Source organism: Heterocephalus glaber, unplaced genomic scaffold, assembly GCF_053883595.1.
Source record: "Heterocephalus glaber isolate CG9 unplaced genomic scaffold, H.glaber_assembly_v1.0 deba00001586, whole genome shotgun sequence".
Lineage (NCBI taxonomy): Eukaryota > Metazoa > Chordata > Mammalia > Rodentia > Bathyergidae > Heterocephalus > Heterocephalus glaber.
Genome location: NW_028258364.1, coordinates 2,458,238 through 2,482,492, shown reverse-complemented (window position 1 = coordinate 2,482,492; position 24,255 = coordinate 2,458,238). Strand labels below are relative to the sequence as shown.

At 36.3% G+C, this 24,255-nt stretch overlaps 1 pseudogene; it reads left to right on the top strand.

The window, feature by feature from the left end:
• Positions 1–4,245: 4,245 nt before the first annotated feature.
• On the top strand, positions 4,246–4,578 carry LOC101716757 (small ribosomal subunit protein eS27-like pseudogene; annotated as a pseudogene).
• Positions 4,579–24,255: the final 19,677 nt, after the last annotated feature.

Genomic DNA, 24,255 nt, shown 5'->3' with positions numbered 1-24,255 from the left:
TCAGCAAATTTAGTGTTTCTGTCCTAATATTTAAATCTTTAATCCACTTCGATCTTAATTTAGTGCATGGTGATAGGCATGGGTCAAGTTTTAATCTTTGGCAGGTTGAAATCCACTTTTTCCAACACCATTTATTAAATAGGCTATCTTTCCTCCAATGAGGATGGCTGACTTCTTTGTCAAAGATGAGATGACTGAGCATATCTGTAGTTGTTTCTGCATCTTCTAATCTAGTCCACTGATCCTCAGGTCTGTTTCTTTGCCAGTATCATGCTGTTTTCATCACAGTAGCTTTGTAGTATAGTTTCAAGTTGGGGATTATGATACCCCCAGCCATGTCTCTGTTGCCTAGAATTGCTTTTGCTATTCTAGGTTTCTTCTGCTTCCAAATGAATTTTTGGATTGTTTTCTCTACTTCTGTGAAGTATATTGTTGGAATTTCAATTGGCATTGCATTGAATCTATATAGTAGTTTGGGAAGTATGGCCATTTTCACTATATTGGTTCTTCCTACCCAGGAGCAAGGGATATCTTTCCATTTTCTGATATCCTCCTCAATCTCCTTTTTCAAAGTTCTATAGTTTTCAGTGTAGAGGTCTTTTTTCTTCCTTTGTTAGATTGATTCCTAGATATTTCATTTTTTGGATGCTATTGTAAAAGGCATTGTTTCCTTAATTTCTATCTCAGTGACTCTATTATTTGTATATAAAAAGGCTATTGTTTTTTGAGTGTTGACCTTGTATCCAGCTACTCTACTGAATCTTTGTCAGTTAAGTCTAGAAGTCTTTTGGCAGAGTATTTTGGGTTTTCTATGTAAAGTATCATATCATCTGCAAATAATGACAGTTTAATTTCTTTCTTTCCTATTTTTATTCCTTTTATTTCTTTCTCTTGTCTAATTGCTATGGCTAATGTTTCAAGAACAATATTAAACAGGAGTGGTGACAGTGGGCATCCTTGTCTTATTCCTGATTTTAGCGTGAAAGTTTTCAGTTTTTGACCATTTAGTATGATGTTGGCTGTTGGTTTTTCATAGATAGCCTTAATCAGGTTCAGATAAAGACCTCCTATTCCGATTTTCTGTAGTGTTTTTATCATGAATGGGTGTTGGATTTTGTCAAATGCTTTTTCTGCATGTATTGAGATGATCATGTGGTTTTTGTCCTTGACTCTGTTAATATGGGGTATTACATTTATTGATTTACAAATGTTTAACCATCCTTGCATCCGTGGGATAAATCCTACTTGGTCAGGGTGTATGATCTTCTTGATGACCCTTTGTATTCTGTTTGCCAGTATCTTGTTGAGGATTTTTGCATCAATATTCATTAGGGAGATTGGGCTGTAGTTTTCTTTTGGGGTTGTGTCTTTCCTTCGTTTTGGAATCAAAGTAATACTTGCTTCCAGGAATGAATTTGGAAGCTCTGGTTCCCTTTCAATTTCCTTGATGAGTTTAAAGAGTAATGGCAATAGTTCTTCTTTAAATGTCTTATAGAATTCAGCAGTGAAGCCATCAGGACCTGGGCTTTTCTTTGTTGGTAAATTTTTTATTACATTTTCAATTTCACTCATTGTAATTGGGGTGTTTAGAATTTCTATATCTTCTTCATTTAATTTTGGCAATTTGTATGTATCTAGGAATCTGTCCATTTCTTCTGTGCTTTCCATTTTATTAGAGTACAGGTTCTCAAAGTAAGAATTGATGATGCTTTGGAATCCTCCTGGATCTGTTGTGACTTCGCATTTTTCATTCTTGATTGCATGGATTTGAGCCTTTTCTTTCCTTTTTTTGATAAGGTTGGTTAAGGATTTATTAATTTTATTTATTCTTTCAAAAAACCAACTCTTTGATTCATTAATTTTTTGTATCATTCTCTTATACTCCATTGCATTGATTTCTGCTCTGATCTTTATAATTTCATCTCTTGTACGAACTTTGGGTTTGTTATGCTCTTGTTTTTCTAGGAGCTTGAGGTTCTGCATTAGGTTATTTAATTGAGTTCTCTCTGTTGTCCTAATATGGGCATTCACTGCTATGAATTTCCCTTTTAGAACTGCTTTCATTGTATCACATACATTCCTGTATGTTGTACTGGTATTATCATTTAGTTGTAGAAACTGTCTAATTTCTTCTTTAATTTCCTCTGTCACCCATTGGTTGCTCAGGAGGGTGTTATTTAATTTCCATGTGTTTGTGGGAGTTTTGCAATTTCTGATGTCATTGATCTCCAATTTTATTGCACTATGGTCTGAAAATATACAGGGGATAACTTCAATTCTTTTACATTTACTTAGACATGTTCTATGAGCTATCATGTAGTATATTTTAGAGAATGACAAGATGGGGTCATAATTTACAAAATAATTCTTAATTTTATTTTTAGCTATTCTATTTTCTTGCATGTCAATAACTATATTTCAACTATATCACTTTAAACAACTGCATGCTATTGCATCATATAGCTATATCATAATTTAGCAGTACTGAATGTTAAAGTTGTTTGCAACATTTAGTTAAGAAGGCTAAAAATATGTGCCAGTTAATCTTGACTGCACTAAGAGATTTCTGGAGAGGTGACTGGATTGTGAGGGCACTGACTTCACCAATGGGAGTTTATAACTGAATACACTATTAGGAGGTGGAGTCTAGTTGGAGGAAGTGAATCATGGGAGTGTGACCTTGAGTACTGTACTATATCTGGTCCTAGGGACCATGTATCCATGGTTCTTCCTCTTCTGTTTATGAGATGCCATGAGTTGAGCAGCTTTTCTTTTCCATGCTCTTCCACCATGATATTTCTGTCTGGGAGCCAGTGAACCATGGACTGAACCCTCAGAAACCATGAGCCTAAATAAATCTCTCCTCTTTTAAGTTACAAGTGTCAGATTTTTGTCCCAGCAACAGCAAAGCTGTTAGCAGACTTGTAGAAATTAGCAGACTTGAGGAAACAGAATCTGAATCCAGACCTCCAGTTCTGGAGGTAGGATGGGGTTCAGTGTGAATTTGTGCAGTGTATGAACCATAAAAGGGGCTGGAGGGGAACTAAGTTCACCACTGGAGGATAAGCATCTCTACAAAGGGTTTGGTAAGAAATAGAGATGGTAAAGATCTTGTATCATATGAAAAGAGGGTGGCACTTTCCAGTAAGAATGTGCAAGTCACAGGTAAAGAATCAATCAACAGGTGGTTATTAAAAGTCAAGTAAAATTAGTAGTAGATATCAGAGCCTCAGTCAACAATCTTGAATTGAGAGGAGACTTTCAGTGCCAGGAAGGGAGAACTTACTGGCAGCAGCAAGATGGACCACCCAACTTAGAGACAGTAAGTCAATAGGGGAGGTTCCTCAAACAGGGCAGATGAAGGAAAGTGACTGGGCTTCATGGTAAGGCTGGCTTGATACTAGATGCCAGAGTTTCACTTGCCCCAGAATCCAAGGTCTGGATGTTGTCTAGAGAAGGAAAGGCAGAGCCAGAGTATTCTGGCAAGGAGGAAGGAAAAAACTTTCTGATTAGAGATAGGAAGGTTAGTTTGAAAATGTGATGCACCTGGCATTAATGATGCTACCTGTGACAGCATAAGTGGCCTCTGATGGCACGCCTGGCCTCTGAGCAGCACATGGCTGCCTCTCCACTGGATGATATTCTCAACCAGCTAACTCGCAGGAAAAGGTATAATTTTACCTTTTTCTGAGCAGAACAGAGGAGAGGGTAGTGGGTATGTGTGAAAAGTAGCACACTTCCTTGTCCTTGCAGAGGTAGAACATAACTCCCTATTCCTTATGTGTGGCCTGCTTGTAGTGACTTCTTTCCAAAGAGTACAGCATGCAAAGGAAGAAAGAAGTAACTGCAGTGGAGAAGCCAATGCCAACAGCAATAAATCAGGTTGATCATATATACCTTTGAGTATGATGTGATGTGATCAAAACAGTACTTTACTTCTGTGATTTTACTGTTCCTTCAACCCATAGTTCCAGTCATGAGAAACATCAGACAGATTCCAATAAAAGGACATTCTACTAAATACTTGATCAGTATTGCTCAATTTTTTCAAGATCATCAGAAACCAGGAAGGTCTAAGAAACTTTGCAAGAAGAGTCTAGGGAGACATAATAACTAAATGTAATCTGGCCTTCTAGACTAGGTAAAAGATACTATGTAGAGGAAATTTGAATAAAGAATTGACAGTAGTGAAGTTGTGCTGAGTGCCAGTTCACGTGCAACTCGCCTGTGGTGTCTGTTGTTTGAGTGGTTGTGACCATCTTGTGAGAAGATCACCATGCCTTTGGCCAGAGTTTTACTACACCCTTCCTTGGAAGAGGAAAAGAAAAAACATAAAAAGAAACGTCTAGTTCAAAGTCCAAATTCTTACTTTATGGATGTAAAATGTCCAGGTTGCTACAAGATTACAATGGTTTTCAGCCATGCGCAGACAGTGGTTCTTTGTGTAGGTTGTTCAACAGTTCTGTGCCAGCCTACAGGAGGAAAGGCCAGATTCACAGAAGGTTGCTCATTTAGAAGAAAGCAACACTAATGATCTATACAACTTCCTGAATTTGTTTTTTACAGAAAGTCTTATCATAAATTCAGTAATTATAGTTAATCTACCAAGATAATGCAATTATGTTTGATTTTGTAAGGTGAAAAGCAATGATCTCCTATTTTGATGTCAGTTTTTCAATAAAGTTTTGATTATGGACAAATCTTTAAAAAAAAAGAATTGACAGTAGTAATAAAATATGTCAATATTAGTTCACTAATTGTGTTGTATATATTCAACTAATATAAGAGGATACTAAAAGGGGGAATGGTGCATGCTATATAAAAACTCTCTTTACTATCTTTGAAATTTTTTGTAACTCTGGAACTATTTTAAAATAAAGGCTATTATAGTAAATAAACAAATTTAAGAAATTTTAAAAAGTATCTCAGGAAAGGAAGAAGACCAGCAAGCTGGAGTGAGATGAGAATAGTGATAGGGAGAGGTGTGGGGATGGAACAGATGCTGTGCAAGTGTGTGAATGAGTTAGGAGGCTTGCCTGGGTGGTGGAAGTAAGACTTGTTAAAATAGTGGGTGTTTGAATGTAGCAACATTAGTGACAAAGATTTTCTGAAAGCATTTATAACATTGATATATTTATTTTATTAAGCTCATATCTTGGGGAGAAAGTGCCCCGTTTTGCTAACTTCTTGAAGTTGTAGAAACATACGGTAAAGTTATTATATTAAGAGTACATAAATGAGCAAGAAAAAGCTTCAGGACTGAAAAGATTCATTTGTATTGAGTGAAAAAAAGCTTATATCAATTTAATCTAGGACAGTGTTTACTGCTATTTAATCCTAAGAGTGACAAAATACCTCAGCTTGAATAATAGATCCAAGAACTGTATATAGTAGGAAGGTGTAGTGTATACAGAGTCCACCAAAACAATGTATACACTCTTCAACAGTTCACGATACTAATAAATGTCTGGAAGCTAATGGCCACCACTTTGAGCACTTCTTATAATTGTAGAGGCTTTGGCCATTAATCTCATGATGTCTCAATACATCCAATATTAAAATATTTATACAAATTTTTCTTTTCCTGATGTATACATTTTTTTGAGGACTTTGTATTTTTACCCTTATCAATTTAGTTTTGTCTTGTTTATATCTTTGTTTCTCGTGTATACTATAGATCAGAAAACTAGAATCTTATAATTCTTTCCCTCTCCTCTCTCTCTTCCTCTCTTCTTTCTTTGTGATGGTGATGTGACCATAGATAGAAATCTCCCAATCAGAACAAGAAAAGTAGAATTAGAAGGGATCTAAAATTTACACTTGTGATGACAAGAAAGGCTTTGAGCCCTTGCGATAACTTGGATAAGTGTCCCCAAAGGCCCATATGTTAAAAGCTTGGTTTTCATTTGTTGTTGGTGGAACCTTTAGGAGATGTGGCCTAATGGGAGGTCCTTAAGTTGTTGGGAGTGGGTCCTTAAAGGGAATTGTAGAATCTTGGCCTTGTCCCATCTTTTTCTACTTCCTGGTTCATATGTGAACAGACTGATCTACCATGTGTCCTGGCCATTGTCATCTGATTCTCTCCCCAGAGAACCAAAGCAATGGAGCCTCCTGATCTTGGACTGTGTCTTAGTTACTTTCTCATTGCTGAGACAAAATACCTGACTCCCACGTGTCTAAGGAGGAAGAATTTATTTTAGCTTATAGTTTTTAGAGGTTTCATTCCATAGTTGGCTGGCTCCAAGGCAGGGCAGCATGACAGAAGGGCATGGCAAAGGAGAAACAGTCCATGGCATGGTAGGCAGGAAACAAAGACTTTCTTCTTTTTTCCTTTTGATTCCATTCAGACTAAAAGTCTATTGGTTGGTGCCATCCACACCCATGGTGGGTCTTTCCTTTTAAGTAAGTTCACCAAGCACACCCAGAACTGCCAAACCAACCAGTGGACTAATCCAGTATCATAAACCCATGATCCAGGATCACTCACTCATGATCCAATCACCTCCCAAAAGGCCCACCCAAAACGTCTTTTTTGGGTTAAAATATCTAGATATAAGCCATAACAGACTGGAACTCTGGAATCATGAGGTAAATAAACCATTTCTCTTCATAAGTTAATCGCTATGGGTGTTTTATTGTAGTAACTAAAAGATCACCAATATAGATCGCTAATCTTTCTATATTACATGCAATCCTGTGGCATTAAACGCCATTCAGATGCTGCTTTCATCTCTAGCTCTGACTCTTCCTTGAAGGTTGAAAGCATAGATCTAACTGCCTATTTGCTTTTCCCATTGGGACACTACAAACATGCTCTCCCTCAGTCTTTTCCAGTTCAGTTAAGTGGGATCTGTGCTTATTCTCCATAGACCAGCCAAAGTACTTTCATTTTTTCTTAGAACTTAGAATGGTTCCTTTTTATTAATCAAATGTTCCTGTAGTGATTTTGTTTGTAGACTGTGTGAGAGGCCAAATTTAATCTTTATGGATATGCTTTACATACTTTATAAATTATTCTTTATTTATTCTTTATGATTATCCAATAGGATCGTTTAGTCTCTCTTCTCTATAGAAGAACAGTGCTTCTCTTTCTCTTATTATGGAGTGCCCTCTTATAATGATTTATTGTCTTCTTCCTTCCCAGATTTGTTAACATAATTGACAACTGGTGTATAACACAATGTTTTGTTGGAAGTATATATTTTGAAATGATTAATCACACTAATTAACATATCTATGACCTCATAATTTTTGTAAGAGCATTTAAGATCTTTTAGCAAATTTTAAGTATAAAATACATTATTAAAATGTTATTATTATTAAAGTAATCTTTCAAAAGACAAATTATACCATATCATTTTGCTGTTTAAAACTTTTCAGTGGCTTCCTCTACAATTAGAATGTAATAGAGTTCATGCTGCTGTAATACTTGCTTCTGAAAAGGGATTGTTAAAGAACAATTTGTGCATAATGTAGATTTCACATTTGCTTATTGTGAAAAACTAGATGAATTCAGAGACTGCACCTGGTGAACAAAGCAGGCTAGGAAGACAAAATGCACACACAAAATGCACGAGTATCTCCGCCAGCTACCTCAGTTCACTCTGAGCCACACTCATCTTCATCAGGTGTTACCACCTTTTATTAGGTTGTAGATGACCCTCTCGTGTCACATCACAATAATTCACAGCTTCACCCTTTGTAACACCTATCCTTTGGCTCATAATGCCTGGTCACACAGGCACATTCTCACCTCAGGTCTTTACAAGTTCTGTTCTTTCTGCTTGGGACTTATTGCTCTGGTTCTTGATTAGCTCCATTGCTTCTTTCAGGTTTCAAACTCAACTTCACATTCTCAGATTGGCCTTTCTCCACCACTTTATCCAAAGTCCAACCTTCAAATTCTCCCTGAAATATCTCTAACATAGCATCTGTTTATTCCTGTCATTACTCTTATCACAATTTGAAATTATCTGAAATATTTCCTTATTTCCTTTTTCTATTTACTAGAATGTGAGTTCTTAGAGGATATTTAGTCATATTCATAAACTTTAACAGAGCCTGGTACAAAGCAAATAATTTTTAAATTAATGAATGAATGGAAAATAATGAGTATTCCTCACCATCTTTTTTGCTTTATCATGGATACTTTTATAAATACTCACATATATTTGAGCAATAAAGTCATGTCTGAAATAAATCTTCATCTAAGCCTTCCCCTAAGAGAATTATAGCATTTTACTAAAGGAAATGAATGCTAGGAAAATGTGTCAAGAATTTTAATAGAAACCAACTCTGTATTGATGCTACTTTCAGAAGAACCAAAATGCCATTGCAGTCCACTAGTTGAAATGAGGCTTACAGATTTTGGCAAAGAGATGAATGGGGGTTTGGTCTAAGTTTGGGTCATCATAGGCTCAGCACATTTACTGACTTCTGTAGTCACTTCCTAGGTGACAAATGTATAATTTAAATCAACATATTTGCTATTGGAGAAATCATTATATTGGTTCTGTGATTCAGAAGTAAAGACATAATAGTAATTAGGACCAAGTAGATGTCCTTGAAATTTTCTCTCCCTCCTAGGATAACAAACCAAATCTGCATTTCTGGAGGGATTACAAAGATGTTTTGCCACTTCCAAGATTTTTAAAATGCAAGTATGGTGATACCAACCACAACCCTGTTTAATTTGCTCACTCAGAGTCTGTAGAAATGGGATGGATCTTGGAGAATTATCATGAGCTACTGTAAATATTGTAACTTTAGCTCCTTCTCAAGATGGGGTCCCTTTACTGGAGCAAGTCTACCTACATCGACCCTGGCGACTGGTGTGGAGTTACTGACCTGGAAAATGCTTTTTATCTATATTAATATAGACACCCACAAACATAGCTTGCTTTTGTATGTTAGGACCAACAACATACTTTTACAGTTCTAGCTCAGGGCTATGTAAGTTTTCTTGCTTTCTGTCATAATATCTTCTGCAGAGGTCTCTGTTATCTTGGCATTCTAAACAACATCCCATTTACCCACTATTGCTGATGATATTTTGCTGATCAGTTCTCATGAGCAGAAAGCAGGAAGGGCTTTATGTTAGCGATAGGTTACAAACTCCATAAAAATTTTAGGAGTTCACAAACTCAGTGAAATTTTTGAGATGTTAAGGGTGAGAGAAAAATGGATTCACCTTATACCACCAAGCAACAGAAAGACACACAATACTAGGTAGATTTTTGCCTTTTGGATTCTTGATGTAATATACCTAGTTAAATAGTTATGATAGCTCTTACTGTGTAACCTGTAAATTGTTATTTTTTTGATACTGGGGATTGAACTCAAGATCTTGTGCTTGCGAGGCAGGTGGTGGAACCACTGAGCTAAATCCCTGGCCCAGTTGTAAATTGTTAATTTTGAATGAGGATCAAGAGAGAGTTCTATAGCAGTGAAAGCTTGTTTTTCACTCTGGCTTTATGAAGCAGCCAGTCCAATTTTGTTTGAAAAGCCTGTTTAACATAAGAGATACTCTATGGTGCCTTTGGAAAGCACAAATAGGAGAGTTACAGGGCAGATGTCTAGAGTTTCAGAGCAAATCCATTATTTATTCTAAAGAGATGTTTTTCTTTTGAGAAATAGTTCAAGGTTTGTCACTGAGCTTCAGTAGAGACAGAATATCTAATCAGACATTAAATGACCAGGTGACCCAAGATTGGTATTAAAAACTAGATATTCTTAATTGCTGGTGTGAACTTGTGGTTGGCAAACACCCCAATCTTCTGCTTCTGGGCTGCCCCGGCATGTCTGGAAACTGGCACTTCACCCTGGTGAAAAGCACTTCTTCAGTAAGGCGGTTATAAGCACTAAGATATTTCTGAAGAGAGAGGTGAGCAGTAAGGCAGTGGGCTCTATCAATGTAAATACAATTAATCCATGGGGCTATCAAGTGGCTGGGGGATGGTGAGGATCTTGTTAGGCAAGTGCTCCATTATTGAACTACATCCCCAGCCCTTATTCATGGACCAAAAAAGAATGGAGGTGTGGGGAGCCATGCTATCTCCCAGAGAATCTCACTTTTCAGTTCCCTGCAGCAGTGGGTGTCTCCCTCCCTAGCTGCCTGGACTCTGAACAGGTGAAGAGTAGGAAAGGGTCTTATCCCTAACCCACCCCACTCACACTGAGGCAGATTAGGGCATTGCAAATTGGCTGGGAGGTAGACCTGATCTCTTAACTACAAAGTCCCTGGACACTTGTGCAGAATAGTTCCCAAAGCCGTGTAGTGGAGGGAACCTGAGAGTGCTATCTTCTCCAGGATGGTCTAGACCAGACATCAGCCTGAGTGGGAGATACAAAAGGATAGCCATCAATGAGCTCGGTACTACTGTGTTCTTTTTCCTGGCACTCTGCTCTCACAGTATAGAGTAGTTCTTTCCTACTTGTCCCAAACTCACTCTGCAGAAGGTATCTTTTCTTACTTTAATAAACATAAAACCTCTCTAAACAAAACAAAACAAAACAACCTAGATATTCTTACCAAGTCTTAAATTCAGGCATGAGCAGTGGCAATCCATTACAAAATATAGATAGAAACAAGTTGAGCTTGAGTTGATCCAAGAAGCAAAAGGAACTTACATGAGATTTCCTTAACACTAACTCCTACTATGTTTCTTTCTTTTCTTATATACCTATAGCTTCAGGGAGAATTCCTTATGAATTTATGACAGAAAAACAAACTTTAAGCCTGGTTTAAAGGTGGATATATGATTTACTGATACAAATGGAAGTGAATATTTATAACTAGAAGAGGGCGAAATGCTGTGGTGAAAGAAAATTCCCCAAGTAGGCAGAACATTGAGATTGCATTAGGTTGTGCACTTTGTCTGGGCAGAGAGGTAGCCAAAATTATGGATATGTAGTGTTCCATGGGTGATTTCTAATGATTGAGCTGGATGATCAGAGACTGGGAAAGAATGAATTGGATGACTGGTGAAAATGAGGTCTTGGGAAGAGGTTTGTGGTTAAATCCTTTAGAATAGGCACAGAGTTTAAGAGATTTGTCTCTTGAGAATTACATTCAAAGAACATCAATGGCGGAGGAGGATTTTCTCAGTTGAACAAAATGACACATTTTATGGGTGTCCTTTAGCCTGTCCTGTGCATACCAGTACCTGCATAATAAACATGTATACAAAGTAACCATGGTAGCAAGGATAGATGCTTTTATGTGCTCAGTGACATGGATTTAATCTTCCTTTGGCTACTGCTTCTGTTGGCAATCTACCCTGTCAAGAATAGAGATCTATACTGAACCCCTGACATGGTACCATTCTCAGATGGGCCTAGCCAATCACATGGTGACCCACTCACTGTGGACAGGGGGATACCAGGCTTCACTAGAATTCACATGCTTTATGATATAGATTTGCCTTCCTAGCTTATAAAATAATGGGCTTGATATTCTTTTTTAAAATTCATTAATTTTATGGGTACATTTTAGGTATACAATATGCTGACATTCATCATTGTGAATTTGTACCTTTACATAATCTATATTGGTTCTTATTTATTTCACCATTCCCCTGCACTCCCTTCAACTCCACTACCCCTCTGTATTTACAAAGAATTTGCTTCCATTTTTTCCTTTTCTCGTATTTATTCCTTTCCCCTAATCTTCCCACTTCATCTTCCCCTTTGGACCATTTCTTCCAATTTACATTATCTATTACACATTTTCATCCTTATTTATACTTTCAGTTTCTCACACCGGAGAAACTATTCAGTATTTACACATGTGTCCTATTTATTTCACTTAAGAGTATGGCCTCAATATGCATCCATTTAGCTATAAATGTCTCTAGTTTCTCATTCTTTATGCCTGAGTAGTACTCCATTTTATAAAAAAAAACCCCACATCTTCTTTATCCAATCTCCAGTTGATGGGCACTTGGGATGTTTCCAAGTTTTAGCTATTACAAACTGTGCCACTATAAACGTGGGTGAGTATATATTACTGTGGTATGATTCTTTTAATTCTTTTGGAAAAATATCAAGCAGAGGGATAGCTGGGTCAAGTAACTTCTAATCCTAGTTGTTTGAGGTATCTCCATATTGATTTCCACAGGGGATGGACCAGTCTGCACTCCCACCAACAATGAAGTGTTCCTTTCTCCCCACAACCCTCCCAACATTATTGTTATTGGTTGATTTCTTTTCTTTCTTTCTTTTTTTTTTTTTTTGGTATTGGGGATCGAACTCGGGTCCTTGTGCTTGCGAGGCAGGTGGCGGAACCACTGAGCTAAATTCCATCCCCATTGGTTGATTTCTTGATAGCAGCCATTTTTTCTGGGGTGAGGTGGAATCTTAGCATTGTTTTCATCTGCATCTCTCCAATGAAAACTGATGAACATTTTTTCATACGTTTATTTGCTGCTTTTACTTCTTTGTCTGAGAAATGTCTGTTCATTTCAGATGCCTATTTTTGGATTGGGTCTTTAACTTAGGGTGGTCTGAGTTTTTTAAGTTCTTTATATATTCTAGATAGTAGACCTTTGTTTGAGGAACAGCTGGTAAATATTTTTTCCCCACATTGTGGCTTGACTCTTCATGCTGTTGGTGGTTTCTCTTGCTGTGCAGAAGCTTTTTAATAAGACAAGGTCCCAGTTGTTGATTCTTTGTGTAGTTCAATTGCAACTGAGGTTTTCTTCATGAAATCTTTTCTTATACCAGTGTCTTCAAGAGTTCTACCTAACCTCTCTTCCAGCTGGTTTAGTGTTTCTGTTTTAATATTTAGGCCTTTAATCCATTTCAATTTTAGTTTAGTGTATGGTGAGAGATATTGGTCTTATTTTAATCTTCAGCAAGCTGAAACACAATTTTTCTAGCACCATTTATTAAAAAGGCTATCTTTTTTTTTCTTTCTCATAATTTTTCCTTTCCTTTCTTCCCTTTCCCCTTCCCCTCCCACCACCCCTCCACCTTTGGACCTTTTCCTGTTTTAAATTATCAATTTTTCATTTGAATCATTTTCATCCTTATTTACACTTTCAGTTTCTCACACTAGAGATACTATAGGGAAGGGTGGTGGGGGTAAAGGGGGCATAGGTAATGGGGGAAAAATAAGAACTAAGATACATCATGTTCAGGTACAACCACCCAATGCTAAATGTAAATGTATTATATAACTAAAATGTACCAATTAATATATAAATAAAAAAATAAATCATAAAACAAAACAAAGAAAAGGCTATCTTTCCTCCAATGAGGGTGTTTGGCTTCTTTGTCAATGATGAGGTGGGTGAGTGTGTCTGGAGTTGTTTCTGCATCTTCTAATCTGTTCCACTGATCCTTGGGCCTGTTTCTTTGCCAGTACCATGCTGTTTTTATCACAGTAGCTTTGTAGTATAGTTTGAATTTGGGGGTTGTAATACCCCCTGCCATGCCTCTGTTACCTAGAATTGCTTTTGCTGTTCTAGGTCTCTTCTTGTTCCAAATGAATTTTTGGATTGTTTTCTCAAGTCCATGGGATTTCAGTTGGGATTTCATTGAATCTATACAGCAATTTTGGAAGTATGGCCATTTTCACTATATTCATTCTTCCTACTCAGGAGCATAGAATAGAGGTCTTTGATTTCTTTCATAGGTTGATTCCTAGGTATTTCATTTTTTTGGATGCTATTGCAAAAGGAGTTGTTTTTTCAGTTCCTTTCTCAGTGAGTCTGTTGTTCATGTACAGGAAAGCTATTGATTTTTGTGTGTTGATCTTGTATCCAGCTATTCTACTGAATTTATTTATTAAGTTTGAAAAACTTTTGCTGGAGTTCTTGGAGTCTTCTATGTAGAGTAAAATGTCATCTGCAAATAATGACAATTTAACTTTTTCATTTCCTGTCTTTATTCCTTTTATTTCTTTCTCTTATCTAATTGCTATGGCTAATGTTTCCAAGACTATATTGAACAGGAGTGGTGATAGTGGACGTCTTTGTCTTGTTTCTGATTCACAGTGAAGGTTTTCAGTTTTTGACCATTTAGTATGATATTGGCTGTGGGTTTTTCATAGATGGATTTAATCAGGTTGAGATACAGACCATCTATTTCAATTTTCTGTAGGGTTTTGTTTTTTTGTTTTTGTTTTTTTTGGTACTAGGGATCGAACTCGGATCCTTGCTCTTGTGAGGCAGGCGCTGGAACCACTGAGCTAAATCCCCGGCCCAAAATGTTATCTATAATTAAATTACTTGTGTGGATTTTTAAAAAAATTAAAAAAAAAATTTTTTTTGTAGGCTTTTTTTTTTTTTATCATGAATGGGTGTTGGATTTTATCAAATGCTTTTCTGCATCTACTGAGATGATCATTTGGTGTTTGTGCTTGGCTCTATTAATATAGTGTATTTCATTTATTGATTTGCATATGTTGAACCATCCCTGCACCCCTTAGATAAATCCCACTTGGTCAGGGTATATGATCTTCTTGATGATATTCTCGATTCTGTTTGCCAGTATCTTATTGAGGATTTTTGCATCTATGTTCATTAGTAAGATTGGCTTATAGTTGTCTTTTTTGGTTGGGTCTTTCTCTGCTTTTGGTATCAAGGTGATGCTTGCTTCTAGGAGTGAATTTGGGAGTATTGCTTCCTGTTCAATTTCATTGAAGAATTTAAACAGTAGTGGCAATCGTTGTTCTCTAAATGTCTTACAGAATTCAGCATTGAAGCTATCACAACTTGCATTTTTCTTAGTTGGTAAGTTTTTAATTATGTTTTCAATTTCATTAATTGATATTGGATTGTTTAGAATTTTTAGGTCTTCTTCGTTCAACTTTGGTAATCCATACTTATCTAGGAATCTGTCTATTTCTTCTGTGTTTTCTATCTTTTTTGTTGTTGTTGTTGTTTTAGAAGAATAGTAATTTTTTCCCCCATTAACTTTATTGGTACATTTTAGGTATACAATACAGTTACATTCATCATTGGGATCTTGTACCATTACATGAGTCTCTTGGTTCTTATTTTTTTTCCCCTTCCCTTGCCCTCCCTTCACCCCCTCCACCCTTCCCTATTTGCAAAGACCTTGTTTCCATTTTTTTCCTCTTCTCATATTTTTTCCTTTCCCTTTTTTCCCTTCCCCTACCCCTCCCAATTCCCCTGCTCTTTTAGACCTTTTCTTCCTGTTACACAATATCAGTTATACATTTTTAAAAATTACAATATTAAGATCTAGGAGACATTACCACAGATTTTACAGAATTTAAAAGGATATAGAAAGCATATTACAAAAATCTTTTTTGAAATAAATTTGACAACTTCTAAGAAGTAAAAGATGATTGTTTGTTTGTGTTTTTTTTTCTTCTTTGGTACCAGGGATCGAACTTGGGTCCTTGTGCTTGCGCAGCAGGCGATGAAACCACTGAGCTAAATCCCCAGCCCTTGTATTTTCTATCTTATTGGCATATAGGTTCTCGATGTAGGTATTGATGATCCTCTGGATCTCTGCTGGGTCCGTTGTTAATTTCACCCTTTTCATTCCTAATTGGATTGATTTGGGCCTTTTCTTTCCTTTCTTTGGTAAGGTTGGCTAAGGGTTTGTCAATTTTGTTTATTCTCTCAAAGAATCAACTCTTTGCTTCATTGATTTTTTTCTATTGTTCCCTTACTCTCCATTTCATTGATTTCTGCTCTGATCTTTATAATTTTTGTCTCTTGTGTGAGCTTTGGGTTTCCTGAGGTATTCTTTGTCATGGAAGTATTTTATTTCTCCGTCAATTTTGAAAGGTAGTTTTTCAGGGTACATCAATCTGGATTGGAGGTTGTTTTCCCTTAGGGCTTGAAATACATCACTCCATGATCTTCTTGACTTGAGGTTTGTGTTGAGAGGTCTGCTGTGATTTGATGGGCTTTCCTTTGTATGTGATTTGTTTCTTTTCTCTAACTGCTTATAGTATTTTGTTCTTCTGTTGAGTTTCTGAAATCTTGACTATTATATGCTTAGGAGCACATTTTTTGATCATGGCTAGTTGGAGTCCTATATGCCTCACTTATCTGTATGTCAAATTCTTTTCCCCTGCTTGAGAAGTTTTCTGCCATTACTTCTGTGAAGAGTTTTTGTTCACGTCAATTGCATTACTTCCTGTTTCTTTATTAACTCCAATCAGTCTTATGTTATTGTTTTTGCATGCTCTAGCAGCTGCTGGATTGATTTCATGTGGAGCATAACTATTTTTAATAAATTTTATTCCTGGTTGCTAATTGCAATCCTGTCTTCTATATCTGATATTCTGTCCTCACATTGGCTCGTTCTGCTGCATAAACTTTCCATGGAGTTTTTAATCTCCTGGATATCTGTTTGCATCTGTTTTATGGATTCCATTTGTTTTCTATGCTGGGATTCCATCATGTTCCTCAGCTGCTCTATTTTTTATCTGTGTCTGCTCTAGAGTTTTTAATCATGTCTTTCACTATAATCTTTGTTACTGTCTGAGAAATTTTTTCTGATTTTATTTTTTTCCAGATCCTCTTTCATTACCAGTTCAGAGAGTCCAGGTGGTTGAGTGTCAGATTGTTCCATTTCATTGTTCCTTGGGGTTGCCTTACGTGATTTTGAAAGTCTAGTTTTGAGTCTTGTTTATGTGTCTTCTCATTTCAACAGATGCAACCTGCTTCTCTTTTGTTGAGGTAACTCTTTGCTTATTCACGGGGCTTCAATTCATCCAGGGGCTTTCTCTCTGCTGCTCACTACTGTGCCAATTCCTGGGTTCAGAATGGTGGCCTTCTGGATCTCTGTGCTGTGCTGTTGTCTGAGTGGGGTACTGGCTGTGGCCTATGTACACTTAGGAATGGTATCTGGGCAGCCTCTGGCTGTTGCCTGTGTGCCTGCACAGCTGTTTTCCAGGTGGACTTTTGGCTTGGGCCTGCATGCCCAAGCCGATGGTGTCTGGGCAGGGCTCTGCATACCTGTGCCACAGTTGTCCATGCAGGCTTCTTGCCATGATATTCTTTACAAGTCTGTGTTATTGTCAAACTATGTTGTCCAACATTCCTCTGATTAAGTAATCAATCTCTCAGAAAAAAAGCCCTGACAGTGGCTTATGCCATGAAACTGATTAATCTTTATTTTATTTCCCAGATAAGTTGGTTTAATACAATGGTGCAATAGCTTATTGAAGTTTCAATTTTGATTCAGATTGGGAGGTATCCAGTTGAAAATATTGTTCTATTATTGGATCCCAAATTATATTATATAATTTAAAAACCTAGTATGGTTTCAATGCCTCACTGTCCCCATATCCAGATTGTGAACACCTCCACCAGGTGGCGGGGTACACCAGTGTGATCAGGATGGTCTCTGTCACAAATTACCCTTCTTGGCACCCCAACTATGACCTAGTGACTTTCAAACACACCAGTGCTATCCCCTTATGCATGTTCCTTATGTACACCATGACCACCAATAAAGGGCCCTACACAGTGGTTCTCTCTCTTAATCTTTCTCTCTGGACTTCCTACCTCCTTGATTGAACACACTCCCTGGGATGATACCCAAATAGACCCATGAGTATGAAAAATTCTTTAGTTTCTTATACCTTTCTGAACTTTAATTCCATAGCAATGTTAGAATGATCATTAAAGAATTAAAGAGGGTATTTACTCTCCAATATGTAGAACAAGTATATACTTTGAATCATCAACCAATATACAGGGCTGCATCTCCCACAGCCTGAACCATCATCTGGGTCTAGCAATCAAAGTATATAATAAGAATGCTTCCTTCAATCCGCTTATAGAGATTTTACTTCTGTTTTTGCAACTGTGAGCCTTGGTAGTTTGGTGATCTTGATTCTTAAGGAGGACATAACAATCGTTCTGTCAAACTAAAAATTGAGACTGTCACTTGGTCACTTGGAATACTCATGTCTGTAAACTAACAGGTCAAGAAAGCAGATTAGGTTATTACACTAACACTGATTTCCAATAGGAATTGAGTTTCTGCTACACAATGAGACAATGAAGAATGTATTTGGAATCCAGAAAATTCTGTGGGTTCTTAGTAGATTTTTGTCTGAGAGTAAATGTCAATAAAACCACATCAACTAAAAACAGAAGGACAAATGGAGTTTTAGAATCTTTGGAAATAAAGTCTATGTTTACCATAGGAGATAGAGAGACCTTTCACTAGCTGAGGACCTGAGAGTAAAGGAAACATGATTTGGATGCAGAAAAAAAAAAATGTTTGAAATACCAACTATGACTTGTGGCCTTCAGAAGTGAGGACTACTGCAGCTGGCTCTCTCTTTCTCTCTCTCCTGTAGTTTTCCTTTGCTTTAGAATCTTATGCAGGTCTTGTTAGAAGTAAACTTTACAACATAATCTTTAGATAACAAAACCTTTATATGTGGCTGTGACTGAATTTGAAGTGTGATTAACATAATTCAGAGAGGTATGCAATGACAGTTGAGGCTTTTCATCTCTATGCTCTGAGGAGAAGATGCGAATGCCTTTATTTGTTTAAAGGATAGTTCCACCATGTCATGTGAAAATACGGTGTTCTTTTTGTTGTGGCGAAGTTCAAATATATGTAGAAAAGTATGTGTGGATGGTGAGCAATTATTAAGGGATTGTGCTTCAGGTCTAATTCTGTCTTCTGTTCTGTGATATTAGGACTGAATTTGGCAAACAAGATTTCTTTGCCAGCTGCTTTCTGTTAGACTCTGACAAATGGGAACAGTAAGGAGAATGACAAAGCTGGAGAAGAAGGAAAGAAGAAAGGCCTTTCTCTTTATTGACTCTTTGGTTTCCTATTATCATCATACCAGTCTCAATCCTCAACCCAACAATGACACTTGGTTACATATATATATATATAATATATATATATATTATATATATATATATTATATATATTATATATATATATAGTTTATTGGTACATTTTAGGTATACAATACAGTTACATTCATCACTGGGATCATGTACCTTTACATGATGTATCTTGGTTCTTATTTTTTCCCTATTCTCCTGTCCTCCCTTCACCCCCTCCACCCTTCCTTTTTACAAAGACTTTGTTTCTATTTTTTGACACTGGTTCTTACTGAAGAAGTTGAATCAAGTTTGCAAATTTTCCAACCTTTGTAGAACCAGTGTCATCATGGCCCTCAGAGACACCAGCAGCCACCAGTCAGAATTCCCTCTTAAGAAGTCTGCACCCCTGCCCCTTGGGGTTCATCTATGTTCAGGGACTCTTTTTCCTATGTTCAGTGCCCTCTTTTCAGAGGTCTGAGGTGTGAGTATCAGTCCTTGTCCAATGTCTAAATTTTGATAGTTTGAAACTTTTACTTGTGTTCCCCTAACTCTAGAGGTAGTAGTTGCTTCCTGTATTGGTAGTTTCATGATATTTTATTGTTCTTTAACATTTTTGATTTTTAGTTTTCTAGTTAAAAAAGTCTAGTTTAATTATGTAAAAAACTGTTAAATAATTTATGTGATTTTTGTTTCCTATAAGGAATTATAGTCTCTCTTTGCATTATTTCAGCAGTCATTGATTTTTAAGAGTAGTCTTTAAAAAAATGATGATGCTTAATTGACCAGTATTCATTAATTCATATTAGTAATAAAACATATATCTTTCTATTGTCATTGTCTTCCAATTTTAGTACAAGTGCTGCCGAAGCGAGCACTGTCATCGTCTTCCTATTATCATTTTTACCAGGTTTCTTAGCAAAAAAGCATTTTAAGTGATACAGCTGATCTGAAGTCTTTCTATTCAATCCTTCAGATGTTTCCAAATGGGATTGTCAAAAATAAACTTAATTAGAGTCAGGAGTATGGTGATTTAGGTCAAACAAGAGACACATGAAATCTCATGTATTGCTGAACTTTGTTTTCATTTTAGAACAAATAAAATACAGTGATATCTTGGTTGTTGATATCTTGGTTGTTGAATGGCTCCAAGCTTGAAGTGCTCCAATAGCAAAGTTCAGAAAAAAAAAATCTGTTCATAACTTTGCTAAATAGTTGAACCAAAAATCCGACTTGAAAGAAACCTGTACAGGCCAGGGAAGGGCTGCAGACTTCATGTCTTGTTACAGACAAAAGAGTGACTCTTCAGTTTAAGTGCTGCTCTTACCCAAGCAACACATAGTGCTTGTGTTACTGTGTTAAAACATTCATCACTGTGGTTTTGATTTTGTGACTTACTTGTGTAAAATATTGTAACCATGGCTTCCAAGAAAGTGATACCGGCAGTAAAGATAAGAGGAAAACTGTGAGAACCTTGATAGAATTAAATAAAGAAATCATTGTGAAATTTGTTAAAGTCCTGGAAAAATGAATTTATAAGTGTAATTTTTGGGCCTCCAAACCAATTATTTGGTTTTCCATTATTTCTATGGGAAAAATATGTTCAGTTCTTGAACTTTTGGGTGTTCGAACATGAATTTGTAACGAATTGAGTTGGACAACCAAAGTATCTCTGTAATGTGTAAGTTACTTTTGAAAATCAGGCTAACTGAACACTGTTGTCTGAAATTCAGGAGCAAACAAGGTCTTATAATTGTGTTACCTTGGTCAGCACTGTTAAAAGAAGAAAGCCAAAGCACACTTGATAAATATACACATATAGCCCACATGATGGAGGCAGGGGAGGGTATGAGTTAGGCTTATCCCCATTCACTCTGTGCTGTAGACTAAGGGAGTAAGACTATTCCAGTCTGAAAATCCCAGAAGGCCTGAAGCTGCACGCATTCTAATGCTGCATTTACAGATAAGAAGTTTCACAGGCATCCTCTATAAAGAGATAGACAGGCAGGAGTGGATCCTCTGCAAGTTGTTAGCTGAGAGGCACAGTGAGAACCTCTAAAGGCCCTGTTTAGAGTTGCTAGATTTATAGCTGTTCTCAAATAACACATTTCTCTGCAAATTTGAATGCAGTCTGTTTTCTGGTACTCTGTTCCCAAAGTATAAGAGGTTCTGTTGTCAGAAAAAAAAAGAATAGATATCAGGTAAAAAATCATCTTTTATACTAGTATTTGGATAAGAATAATTATCATTCCAAGACACCCTACCCCCTCAGTGTTTTGATTTAACTTTCCCCAGCTACATTGCAAAAATGTTACTTCCTTTCTCTTTTTAATCATCAAATTGTCCTTCCTTCTAGTCAATTTCTACATTTTTGTCCTTTCAGTACTAGTATGCAGAGTATATGGATTGTTCTTAAATCAATTTTCTTTCTTCTTTTTCCAAATTTAAATGATACATAGGGCACTCAGTTGCTTTTGCTTTCTTTTTAATCATCCCTCTACCCGATCTGAAGTGTTTAGATGGAACAGATGCAGATCTCATAGTATTAGTAAAATGTACTTAAAAGTTAGGTCACTAAAACCTGCAGCTCAATGTAAAAAAGAATAATGGATCAAAAAACAAATGTACCTCCTGTTTATGAAATATCCTTTTAAGTTCAGGAAACACAAATTTATTTTGAATCCTTTCAAATTTTGCATAAATCTACATGATAGCTTTTAAAAGGTCTTATTTTTCATTCTCTTACTACTCTCTCCAGCTCACCATGTCTACTTGTTTGCATCAATTAAGCTGCAAAGAAGGTTTTCTAATTTCAAAATTCTGGTTCTGAGCAAGAATTACACAAGACCCACTCACAAGGTCTTGATCGTAGCATCAAGCTCCATATAGTACAAAATACTCTGTGGCTACTAGGTCTTGAACAAATAATAGGAATTGCTACACAAACTCCCACTAAAAATTCTTGGGCAATTACTTCTTTGTCTTATAGCTTGAGTCTGATACAAACTTCTTGTCTGCATCCAATTTTTTTTCTTTGAGTTTGTTGATTTCTCTGAATTGTATCTGAATAAAATAACCTTGACTTTATTTTTAAGTTAATTATGTGTGCTTGGTTTTGCTATATCCTTTAAATATTATGCATTTAGATTAAGAGGTTGTTTCCTCATTCATTTCTAGGTTGAAGCTCTACATGAACTTGCCACCATGATTTCAAGATTATAGTTGTTTTTCATGATGGCTTAGCTATTATTTCTCTTTTGTTCAAGTTGAACTTTATATGAAACTACAAAAAGGAGGATTAGAGCAAAACTGAATTGTTTATTATCCAGCTAATTATTGAAAGTCAAAAAGTTATGAACCAATACTTCTTTGAAAAGCTTCTGACATTTATTTCTGGATAAATAAGTAACTGGGAAGAATCAATAAGTATATGCCTATGTTTAGTCTCTATCCTTAAAACTGCCTAAGAGTTCTTATAATACAGAAAAAATAATCTAAATGCATTCGTAATGGCATAACAATTTGTGTGTTCCATTAGGATCTTTCACTGGAATGTTTTGAAACCAAAGCAAAATTCACCTCAAAAATATATCAGAAAAAGAAAACAAACTTTTGAATGGCATATGATAATCAACTCAGCAATTATAAACTGTACTTTTATTTTAAACTAAACTTGAAGTCTTTTAGTAGTTCCTCAAAGTGCAGTTGTTGAAGTTGGATCATGAACCGGGAAATGGTTATTGGTTGTTTTTTATTTATAAAGAGTGCAAAAATAAAATCTTTGGCAGAAAAAAACCCTGAACTTTTGTGTGCTTTTAAAAAATATTTTTCAAATTTTTGTTGACTTTCAGTTTTAAAAATATCTCTTTTCTGGTATGCTTTAATTTTCCCAGTAAATAGGCTACAATAGTGGTGAGAGATCTTACTAGGATCTTTTCATCTTAATCTTCTGTTTTTCTAAATTTTGATTATCTTCTTAATCTCCAAAGGACTCCTTTCACATTCCTACATATTGAACCTGGCCTTGTAACACATCAAATATGTTCTTACCTGGTCTTATGTTTTCTGAAATCTATTCCATGGTAGTCATGATCAGTCCATCTCAATTTTAAGTCTCTCTGGCAGTCTATAGGAGATGTGGATTTGCTTCAGTGCCCACTTTCCATGCAGCACAGTGGGTCTCAACAGGTCTCAAGTGACTTTGCCTTGCTGCCCCAGGGGACACTTGATGATGTCTGATACTATTGGCCTCAGTGGGTAGAGAGCAAAGATGCTACTAAATATCTTACAATGAACAGGCCAACCTCTCTAAACCTAGAATTCTTGGACCAAAATGCTGGTATTAGAGGGTAGAGGAACTTTGATGTGCTCAATGATTCCGGGGATAGGAGGTTCTTAGGGGGATACTCCCATTTAAGTGTTGGTCACTCCTGCTGTAGAGGAGCAACAGTTGTCAATCTCCCTGTGGCTGTCCAAGTCATCTGAATACAGCTGGAGGTGTTCCTGGGTTCATGAATCTTGTAACTTGTGGCACAGCTCAAGGTTACATATTTTAAATATCAGGAAACTAATGAACAATGTGGTAACAACTCTGTTGTCCCTTTCTTGAAACTGTTTTTTTTTTTTTTTTTGTACCAGGGAACGAACTCTGGTCTTTGAGCTTGTGGAGCAGGCAGCAAAACCACTGAGCTAAATCCTCGGCCCCCCTTTTTTTTTGAAACATTCTGAAAAGTGTGCTTCACTTCTACCCCCCCTCCATTAAGTTCATTGTTACATTTTAGGTATAAAATACAGTTACATTCATCATTGGGATCTTGTAAAATTACATGAGTATCATGGTTCTTATTTTTTTCCCCATCCCCTGCCCTCCCTTCACCCCCTCCACTCTTCCCTGTTTGGAAAGACTTTGTTTCCATTTTTTTCCTTTTCTCATATTTTTTCTTTTCCTTTCTTTCCTTTCCCCTACCCCTCCTACTTCCCCTGCTCCTTTAGACCTTTTCTTCCTGTTACATAATATATTGATATTATACATTTTAAAAATTATACTATACATTTTAAAAATTACAATAGCAAAATCTAGGAAACATTACCACAGATTTTACAGAATTTAAAAAGGATACAGAAAGCATATTACAAAAATCTTTTTTGAAATAAATTGACAACTTCTACGAAGTACCTTGGAAGACAAATTAATGAAACTAACTCTGGAGGAAATATAAACTTTGAATAGCACCTATTAAAGAAAGTATATTCCTAACTTGAAAACCTACCTATATGACAACAACAGGCTCATATACATTTTAACTGATAAATTATATCAAACATTTAAAGCAGAAAAAAAGAAGGAACACTTCTCCCTTCATTTTAGGAAATCAACATTGTACTAATCCTAAAATTGGATAAAGATAATAGAAGAAAAAGTATAAGCATAGATAGAAATTTGTTTAACAAAACAAACTATTAGAAGTCA